The sequence below is a fragment of the Mchenga conophoros genome, linkage group LG4, assembly GCF_057382185.1.
Source record: "Mchenga conophoros isolate Kocher_MC1m ecotype Shallow Benthic linkage group LG4, M_conophoros_male_GT1.1, whole genome shotgun sequence".
Classification (NCBI taxonomy): Eukaryota; Metazoa; Chordata; class Actinopteri; order Cichliformes; family Cichlidae; genus Mchenga; species Mchenga conophoros.
In genome coordinates, this window is record NC_140529.1 from 18,403,152 (window position 1) to 18,413,705 (window position 10,554).

A 10,554-nucleotide genomic window follows, 5' to 3' on the forward strand; every position below is an offset into this window, starting at 1 on the left:
AAGGCGAACGCCCAACTCTTGAGCCACGATCGCCAACATCGACAACATCAATAAGCAAGCACTTAGCAACAGTGGGAAGGAAAAACGCAATTTTAACAGGATGGAACCACCTGCAGAGCTAGGCTGAGGGAGGGGAAAAGAGAACAATGAGACGAACTACAGGAGAGAGCGCGCCAGAGTTTAATAATTGGTAATAATTAAAAACAGTAATGTTGTATGAACACACAGAGAAAAGATGCAAAGAGGTGAAAACAGCTGAGTGAAGAGGAAATGCTCAGTGCATCATGGGATGCATTGAACATTTCCCTCTCAGCAGTCTAAGCTTATTACAGCATGACAAGTGGTGGATTCAAGGTCACCTGATCCAGCCCTAACTAGAAGCTTTATCAAAAAGGCTAATCTTAAAAGCAGAGAGTGTGCCTGTCCCCAAATCCAAACTGGGAGCTGATTCAACAGAAGAGGAATCAGGAGTCCCTCCCATTTCACTTTTGAAAACTCTACAAACCACAACAAAGCCAGCAAGCTGAGAGCAAAGTGCTCTGAAATGTGGCTACTTTAGGAGAAGCAATTTCATTTTTCACCATTCGTTTTGATCTTTTATCAATACAAAAATGAGAATCTCCTTAATTGAAGATCATAATATCATTATACATGTACGCCAGCAACCAGCTGAAGGATAGTGTAGCAACAGAAGAAGACCCGGAGAAAGAACCACTCTTGGTTTCTACTTAGTCTGAAAACCTGTCAGAAAACTGGCACGCTTGTATGTGTAGACTCACTGATGAATGTATTTCTCAAGGTAAAGAGAACTTGAGACTACATTAAAGAAACTCATTATTACCTTGTACAACTGCAAGATTAATGTCCTCCTGGTGTAATTCAATTTACAACTGAATGTAAAGGCAAAATCCAGAACCCAGTAAAAAGACTGAGGGCTTTTTCCCCTTCTCCTTCTTAATTTAGCTCTTTTTACTGCAAAGTAATGTGAAAGTGCTAACGGGGTTACAACTACATTAAACACAGCAAACTGGCTTGTGAAAATGTTACATTTCAAGAGTTATGAGCACTGATCTTGTTAAAAAGAAGCAAGTAAGGTTTGACATGTTGCAGTATAGTACAGTACAGTGGCAGATCATACATTTTCTGCCAGCTTGTAAAGTGCTCCGAGATCCTGTGTGCACTATAAATCCTGATCAACTGACTCCAAAGTTAGCATCAACCACTCTTCCCTGTATCTGTTTAGCTGCTCCTTTAATTGTTGCTATGTGAAAACGACACAATGTATGAACATATTAATACATTTACTGTATGTATTTTAGGTCCTATTGTAAATACAGCTAGCTAGACAGTGCAGCAAGAGGGTAGCACAACAAATATTTGCTTGCCAGCAGTCTTTATATGATCTACCTTGACTCTAATCCGAATTCCCATCAGACACTGTTTTGCGTGTGGGTGTGCGTGGCAGTCACCGTATGTGGAGACCCCGTTGTTTGTGTAGTTGGAGCCATATTGTATGATTAAACAAGGAATCCTGCAGAGTTTTGCATCTGTTGTTGTTTATGGCTCTTTCAGCATGTCAAGTCTGAACTGCGGATGGAAGTTGATATGAAATGGGAATGGCTCTTGGCTAAATTCACGGGCCGCATCTCATTCATAATTTATAAGGAAAAGAAGTATTTTATGACTTTGGGGTAGCAAATGTGTTTGTGTAAATATTACTGATGATCAGGAAGCTGTGAAGAGAGGTCAAGCATCACAAATTCTGCCTCCAGACATGTTCTAAATGCCTTTCAAACAGTTTCTGAAATATAATATATAATTTACTAGATAAAGGAAAACAGTGTTTTTGGATTTCTTAGTGTGCCGCTAAACTGTATGTTTCTACATGGTGCCCCTGAAAGGGTTTTGCATTACAGGAAAATAGTGCATATTGGCAATTATTTTAAAGCAATTCAAACTCATAGAGGGTGTAATGATGTAGGTAGTTGTTTAACAGATCACTAAACATATAAAGTATTGTGCTTAAGTCTTGAGGGACCAATCAATACTTTGTATTTTGCTTCCAAGGAGTCAGGATGCTTTTTCACTGAGTTTCAGTACACTCATTTTACTGATGTGGTCAAAGGCTTAGGTGTGCCAAATTACACAAGAACTGAACTGAAAGTCAGTGTGAACATGTCTTATGAAGTGATATTTCCAATTTTGTCATTTTTGGTTCAAATCATCAACAATATGTGCAGAAGAGAGGAGAGAGGTACAACAGTCAGTGCAGTCATCTGTAAAACCGGGTGGAGGTTATGTCATAGTTTGATTGAATTCTGAACACATAAAAGTATCACACTTTGAACAAACACACAGTACTGTGAGCATCATTTGTCAGCATGACTATGATCCCAAGCACACTGTCAGTGGAGTAAAAGCATACCTGGATAGAAAAACACAATATGGAAGCCTATCAGTCATGGATTGGCCTCCCCAGAGCCACAACCTCAACATTGTTGAAGCAGTGTGGGATCAACTTGACAGAGAACAGAACAAAAAGGCAGCCAACATGAAAAGAAGAGCTTTGAATGTCCTTCAAGAAGCCTGGAGAACTAGTCCTAAAGACTACTTAAAGAAATGACAAGTCTTGCCTGAGGCTGTGTCGAAGTCTGTGTCAGTTCTTATTCATCCAGGTCATGGGAGTCTTAAATGCTCGAAAGGAAGGCAACTGGACTTCAGTGTTCAATTGCCTTCATTTCAAGTGCTCATGACAGGCTGTACTGAAGAATACCGGTGGACATGTCAAATATTGACTTGACTAGGTTTTTGCCTTATAACCTGTATTTCTAATTATTTTTAGAAAAGTGTGTAAAATATACAAAATATAAAGAAATAATTAGTGGCTCAAAGCTTTTGCACATTACTGCATTTATTGAGTGTGAGCCAGCAGATGACCATAACATGAATTTTATGTGATCCTGAGCTAGTAGTTATAGTCAAGTTAGAGGGTAAAGCGGGATGTAATAGAACAATACGAGAATGACCTTACGACAGGTTGTTCACTTTGTAAAGCTCATTGACGAGTTCACAACCCCTCTAAACTTTGATGTCCCGTCATAAAAATAGTTATTTTCGAGGAAGATCTTTCAAGGCCAAAACTTGTATGATATCTTGTGAAGTGACTGTGGGTGTATAGTTCTTATTTCAACCCTTTGATTGTATGTGATCAGATAGATCATTGTGTCAGATGCAATCAAGAAGTCCTGATCAAAGCTCTTCGTACATCTGAATTCAGATTACCTGTCTGCCTGTGGATCAAAGGTTTCGAGCAGAGACAGAATTATCCGCCAGTGGAAGGTAAAAGAATCCAAGGCCTTTGCCCTGAGCTAATATGGGGATTTCCATTTCAGAATGATTAGAGTCAGAGAGGAAGACTCCGCAGTGTTAAAACGCAATTTCGTGTCATGCCATTTAATGGCTGTCTGCTGATCATTTAATTGCTTGCAAGGTTCACTTGACATTGCTGCTCAGTGGCACCTATGATTGGATGAGTGCGATCCTATCTTGACCCTTACATCCTGTGATTATTTAAGCTGGACTGCCCCTATTCCACCTTTCCCTCTTCACTGACACGTTTGGAAATTATTCATCAGGTTTTTAACTGCTCGTATCTTCGCTCAATTCAGTACCCATTGCCTGTCCAGCAATAAAAATTCATTACAGTGATTTGCCTTAGGTGAGTGCTTGATATGTGCAGAATTTCATTCTTACGCTCTCCGGGACTTCACCACTAAAACATAATTTCAGTTTGAATGGTTTTACAGGGACCCGTGAGGCTTTGGCTTATGCGGAGAGATTTGACTCTATGGTAACATGTGCGTCAGACCGTGTTTCTCAATTATTTCTTGGTTTTGTTCTCTTGGGTTGTGCTGCCGTGCTTTGTTTATCTGCCATGTTTGACAACCATGGGCCACATATTGCTGTGACACTGAACCTGCAGTCGGACATAAAAATATCACTTTAATGACTCTTGTTTATTGTTATCTGGAACAGAGGATTTCTACAGCACACGTGTTTGGGCATTACATAATTTCAGTGTTTTGTTGTGCAGAAGGGTAATTTAGTTCAAATGAATCCTTGGGACATTGCAAAAACACCAATATGCCCATTTTGTACAAAAGAAATTGCCTCTTCAGGCAATTATGCCAGCTGTTAACTACAACCCAGTCCACAAGATGTTGCCTTTGATTTGACTTTCAGAAATAATTTAGCCTCCAGCTCTCCTCATTTCTAAATTAAAGTAATAGCTAGTTTTATATTCTCTATTATGCGTTGTCCAAATTTATTTTTGTAACATTTATTTAAGAAGAAAGTGAAGCTAATATGACTAATAAATCTCTTTTTCCAGAGTATTCATAGCACAATAGTCAACATTACCCCTGCATATTCTCCAATAGTGGGACAAGCCGGCACACCTGTGGAAAATCACAGAAGGACAAACATATTGCTGTGGGTGTTAAACACTCAAACACCATGCTGCTAAAATCCTAAAATGCATGAGATAAGAAACTTTAGTTTCTTATCTCATGCAATAGGGATGTCCAGCAATGAACTGTGTGGTGTGGGTTTTGGGTGCCACTTGCTCTCGAAATCGTAATAATATCCCCTGTTACTGATATTAGCCACAACAAATTCTTATTGATGATAGTTGTCTCTCTCTGCTCTCTTCTCTTCCAGTTGCACATATGGCTGCCCCTCCCTGAACTTGCCAGAGGTTTTTTCCTGTTAAAAGGGAGTTTTTCCTTCCCTCTGTCACCAAATGCTTGCTCATAGGGGGTTGTATGATTGTTGGGGGTTCTTTCTATTGTAGGGTTTTTACCTTACAATATAAAGCACTGTGGGGTGAACGCTGTCATGAATTGAGGATATGTAAGCAAAACTGAATTGAATGAATTCATTAATGCAAGTCCTTAAATGTATTTAGTGTGTTTCAAAAAGACATGGTCTATTTCAGTACTGTCAAATGAAAAATGAAGTTTGAGTAAGCCACACTATGTATGTTACAGGTACAATAAACTGCCAAATGAATCAAAGATAGAAACATAGTTCAAGGATGTTTAAGAAAAATCTTTTAAACCTTATTTGAACTTTTGTTTCTGAATACTCCACCCTGTTGCTATGGTAAGTGGAAAAAAAAATCCTCTAAAATGCCCTCATGTTACTCGCTTTTTCAATAGCCTTGCTTTCGTCCACTGTAGCTGCATTTAGGTGCCACTAGGAAGCATGAGTACTTTATTGGTACCTAATTCATTGAACAAAATTACATTGTAACTTGCTCCTTCCTCTGTGGTCTGAAGTAGAGACCAATCAATACTGGCTGGGCTCTATAGGCTGATGATTGAGCTGTGCCTCTGAGCCAGTGGGCTGAACTTTTCAAGACAAAGAACAGAGCAAAGGTGATTCATGGTGATTCACTCCTGTGGCACAAATTAGAAGGCCTGGGGTTCCATTACGTGCAGTGGTGGTGGTGGTGGGTGCTGATATAATGAGGGTTAGTCGGCCAATGCTAGGACAGAAGGCATGGGGGAAGCGCAATTTTCTGAGTGGCTCCCACTGCAGTGCTGCCGAACATGAGAAATGCTATAGAGGAAAGAAAGGTTACTACGATTGACATTGATTGGCCATCCAGACTTGAATCTCCACCAGCTAACTGTAATCTAAAATTGGATTTGGTATAATAAAACTGTCAGTCAGACCTGTCACATATCCTTCTCGCTGGTATTGCTTTATATTCCCATGTCACCATCTTATTCCTGCGTGTTTTCGTTTTTGTTTCCGTTAGCTAATTGCTCTGATTGTAGCTCCCCATTTTCATTTAGTCGTGTTTACCTATCAAGCTGTTCATCTGAGCTCCTGCTAGTCTACAAGTACTTACGGTAAAAGTCTACCAGTGCTTAAAACAGGCACTGGTGTGCAAGTGACAAATGAGCGAGAACCTGATTTTTCTTGTTAAATCAACCCCTGTATGTTTTCTTGCACCGCTTCTGTACAAGTGTACTATTCCACTAATCAATAGCATCGCTAAGTGGCTACCTCTCATCCACCTAATGACTCTGGTAATTGCTCCAGATACAATAGCCCACTATATTTCTATAGATTGCAGGTTTCATCAGAGGTGAGTTGTGTGCAGCAGGGAGACAGAAGGGGGAAATGTGAGACAGAGATAAAGAGGACGGTTATTAAAAGAAGCTGAGGTGGGGGAATGCAGTAGAGGATGACAGATTTTGAGCAATGGATAAAGATTTAAAGCCAGGGAAAGGAAGAGGAGAGAGTTTCCATTGAATCCCATATTCCAACAGAGCCACTGATCCTACTCTCTTGTGACGTCTGATTTGTCTGCTTGATCTTAGATGGAGCCTGTTAATGGCTCCAGGCAGGGTTTCTATCTTGCCAATGTAATTAGGAATCTTTATATGTCTGTAGACATACAGACGACGGGGACAGCCGGGAATTTTAATATGAAAAAGTGTTGCGTTTGTCAAATTTGTGTTTCTGAATTGCAGTTGTTATTTTTTTCAATAATACCTAATAGAAGACAATGATGTGTCATATGTAGCTGTTTGGGATGTATTCAGTGGATGGTCTATGTGTTTGTGAGTGTGTTTAATCCCCCCCCCCCACACACACACACACATGTTCTGCAAGAGAATGAAGTGAAGCCAATGTCTGCTCCTGATCAAAGTGTAAATGATACACGATGCTGTCAGTTATGGGTTTTTTTTCTTTTTCCCATTTGTGCATATTTGATGTTTCCCAGCACATAACAGACAGTGAAGCACTGATGTCGTCTGCTCTTGTATGAAAAAAGAACTGAGACTCCAAATGATTTACAGATGAAAACTGTCAACACCACCCTTGCCATTCAGGGAACTTTGAGAAGAATATTGCCTCAGAGCCTTTTGTGACAAGAGAACTATGGTTCTGAGTCTCAGTGGACTTTAGATGAAGTGAAATTGGAAATGAAGAAAGGGGATGAATTTCATCTTTCAGTTCTACCTACACCACAGTAAAAAAAAATATGAAGAAGTTTATGTAAAAAAAATGACTCACTGTGTTTCAATGAGATGATCAGCATAGCTGTGTTGCTGAATCAAGGTCATAAACTATATCCTATTTATTTAGGTGAGGTAACAGTTGAATGTATGGCATCTTTGCTTCTGTAATTTTTACTTTAATGACTGCAAAGCTGTTTACCTGTAAACATTTATTCAACATCTCTATTCTAAATATTAATACTGTAAATTCTTTTGTGTCATGCCACAAAACACCTAAAATAAATTTGTTACATGTTCTCAGATGTAAGGATTTGATACTTCTCTCTCTGTGTTGTACTGATTAGGTGCTGCTAGGCTCCATCTGGCTTCCTTAAACAGACTTAATGTATCTAGCCAAATATAAGTGCATTATTGGAATCCTGGTAATGCATTATTGAACTTTGTTGGACTGAAGTAACATTGGTGGTGAATAATGGTCCCAGTGTATTTGTGGGAGAATCAGCTGGTTAGAGTGGTAGCAAACAGGTTAAAATCAATATGCATTAGGTTTGTTTTGTATAAAATATAACGTCTCAGCAGAGTGTACAGCGCTGTGAAACAATATTTTCATCCTTCATAACTCATAATTTCTTATTTTTTGTGTAATTGTAGCCCTTATATTTTTCAGATCATTAAATAAATTTTAGAATAATATTATTTTAATATTAGACCAAGATAACCCAAATAAATACAAAATGCAGATTTTAAATGATGGTTTCATTTATTAAGTAAAAAGGTACCCAAAACTACCTGGCCCTGTGTGAAAAAGTCATTTCCCCCCTTGGCAGCAAGAACTTCAAGTATTTGTGATAACTGGCAAGTCTTTCACGTCGCTGTGCAGGGATTTGGACCCACTCTTCTTTGCAGAATTATTTTAATTCAGCCACAGTGGAGGGTTTTCAAGCATGAACGGTCTGTTTAAGATCATACCAAAACATCCCAATCTGTGATGTACAAATCACTCCAAAACCTTAAGAGCAGAATTCCATCAATCATAGCAAGTTGTCCTTAAGCAGCAAAACATGCCTTAGACCATCCTAGTACCACCACCATGTCTGGTGATTTGAATTTCTTTTTATGAAATGCTGTGTTAGTTTTAGTCAGATGTAACAGGACTCAAACCCAAATCTTTTGTCCTGCCTGTTTACAGATTATTTCCCCCAAATTCTTGGAGATCATCAAGATATACTTTGCTAGATGTAAGACAAACGTGTGTGGTCTTCTTTATCAGCGGTGTCGTTTTGTTTGTTTGTGTTTTACCATGACACTTTCCATTTTTGGAGAGTGACCTTTCTTGTTGTTGAACCATGAACCCTGACTGAGGCAAGTGAGGCCTGCAGTTCTTTAGATGTTGCGTTGGGTTCTTCTGTGACCTCGTGGATGACTTTGATAACATGTAAACATTTCGGAGTAATTTTGGGAGCTCGGTCACACCTGGGAAGGTTCACCACTGTTCCAAGTTTCCTCCACTTGTAGATATTGGCTGTCACTGTTGTTCATTGCATTTTGCATTTATCTGGGGTAGTTTTGTCTAATATTAAAATTCATTTGATTGCCTTAAACCTTTAAGTGACCATGTGTAAAATAATAAGATATAAAGTGAACAAATCCTTTTTCATAGCCCAATATGTAAAGGGTGCACACAGCCACTATGACATCATCCATTGATTTGAAGACTACTATTTTGCATCATTAAGTTTAACAGGGTTTGTTTTTTTTTGTCTTTCGAAGCCAGAAGTGAGATAGAATACTAGATAATCTGCTAATGTCAGAACCTCACTCATTTAAAAGAAACACAGAGAACAGGTCTTTTGGATTGTCTGTTTTTATTATAAACTTAACAGGAACCCATAAGCATGAATAAAAACAACAGGTTCAGTTCAGTGACTTAGAGTGTCAGAAATGAAGCCTATCACATAGTATAGTATCTAGTGTCTAATCATGCATGTGTCTCCTGAACCAGCCATGCCTCTGAGTTTTAAAGCATTAATACAATTTCAACATGGGAATTAAACATGAAAATATAACACAAAAATGTTTCTAACCATATATATTCATTAAAGTTGTTCTAAAGTTGTGTTTTAACATTGGTATCCATGGTGACTCTCTCTATGGCCATTGCTAAATGGCAGTTTTGGGAATTTCATTATTGTAGCCTTCAATTTCCAGCCCTGGAGGTTGCTATATTTGAATAACTTGGAACTAAATAAAAACGAATGTGCTGTGGTTGATTAATGCATCCCTTTTGAAATGGCACCATCTATAAACACTATTTGGTTATTTAATTAGTATTTTTCTTAATTAATCTAAATCCTTTCAATCCTCAGCTTTGCGAAACTGCTGTTTAAGTTCTGATAATTAATAACATTTAAAAATTTAAAAAACTCAAAACACAGAAACTTTTTTTAGTATTGACCATAATAGATTGTACAATCTGTAGCTAGAACCTGAAGACAAGAAAGCAACCTGTATATCAATAATAAATTCAATTATTGTAGCAAACTTTGGAGGGCAACATGGTGGCACAGTTAGCACTGTTGTTTCACTGAGTTGGACTCAGGTACCTTTCTGTAGAGTCTGCATGTTCTTCTGTCCCCATGTTTGCTCTGTGTTAGCCCTCCGATAGACTGCTGACCTGTCCAGGGTGTACCCTGCCTCTCATCCTATGATAGCTGGAATAGGCTCCAGCCCTACACCTGAAGTGGGTAAGTGGAAGAGAGAGGATGCATGGACTCTGGAGGGCAGTACACAAATTCTTAAGGTATGAATCTGAAAATACATTATTCATATATTTAAAAGCATTGTAGACACAAAACAGTATTAGAGTCATGCTTCTTCCCCCTCATAAATAATTTCAGGCTCGAAGTTATTGTGACAAAGCCTGATTCCCCACCAGCTTGCAAATCAAACAATGCCTAAGTTTAACTTTGGCCTTTCATCAAGTTAAATCATAGAATTAATACAAGTTAGCAATAGCCAGTACGGCATGCTGTTTGTCATTTTAACCAGCAACAGCAGCTCAAGAGACAGACTGTGTTCATCTAATAAAATTTTATTCATTTGCATCTGCAATAGAAGCCATGAGAGACCACAGTAACAATGCTCCCTGCATCAGCTACGCCCCAGGCATTTGTACTGTGATGAACCCAGCTATTCACAGGTAATAACACAGCTAATTTAGTTGTTGGGAAACAAAAAATAAAAATACACGTGTCTGTGTTTTCACATGGGCTGAGTCATCTATTGAACACGCGCCACAACAGCCATGTTGGCCCTCTCCCCAAGGGCACCCCGTTGCTCTTTTCATCTTCCGTGCGCGTGTGTTAGTTTGTGTGTGTGTGCTTTTTCAAAATGTTCAGTGCACATGTTTGTGTGAGTCTGCTTTGTGGGTGGCAGTGTGATTCATTATGTACAAACTCCCTCTCATCTACAGACCAGATTAATTTGTTAAAGCTCAGGTCCCATTTGTTATTTGGTG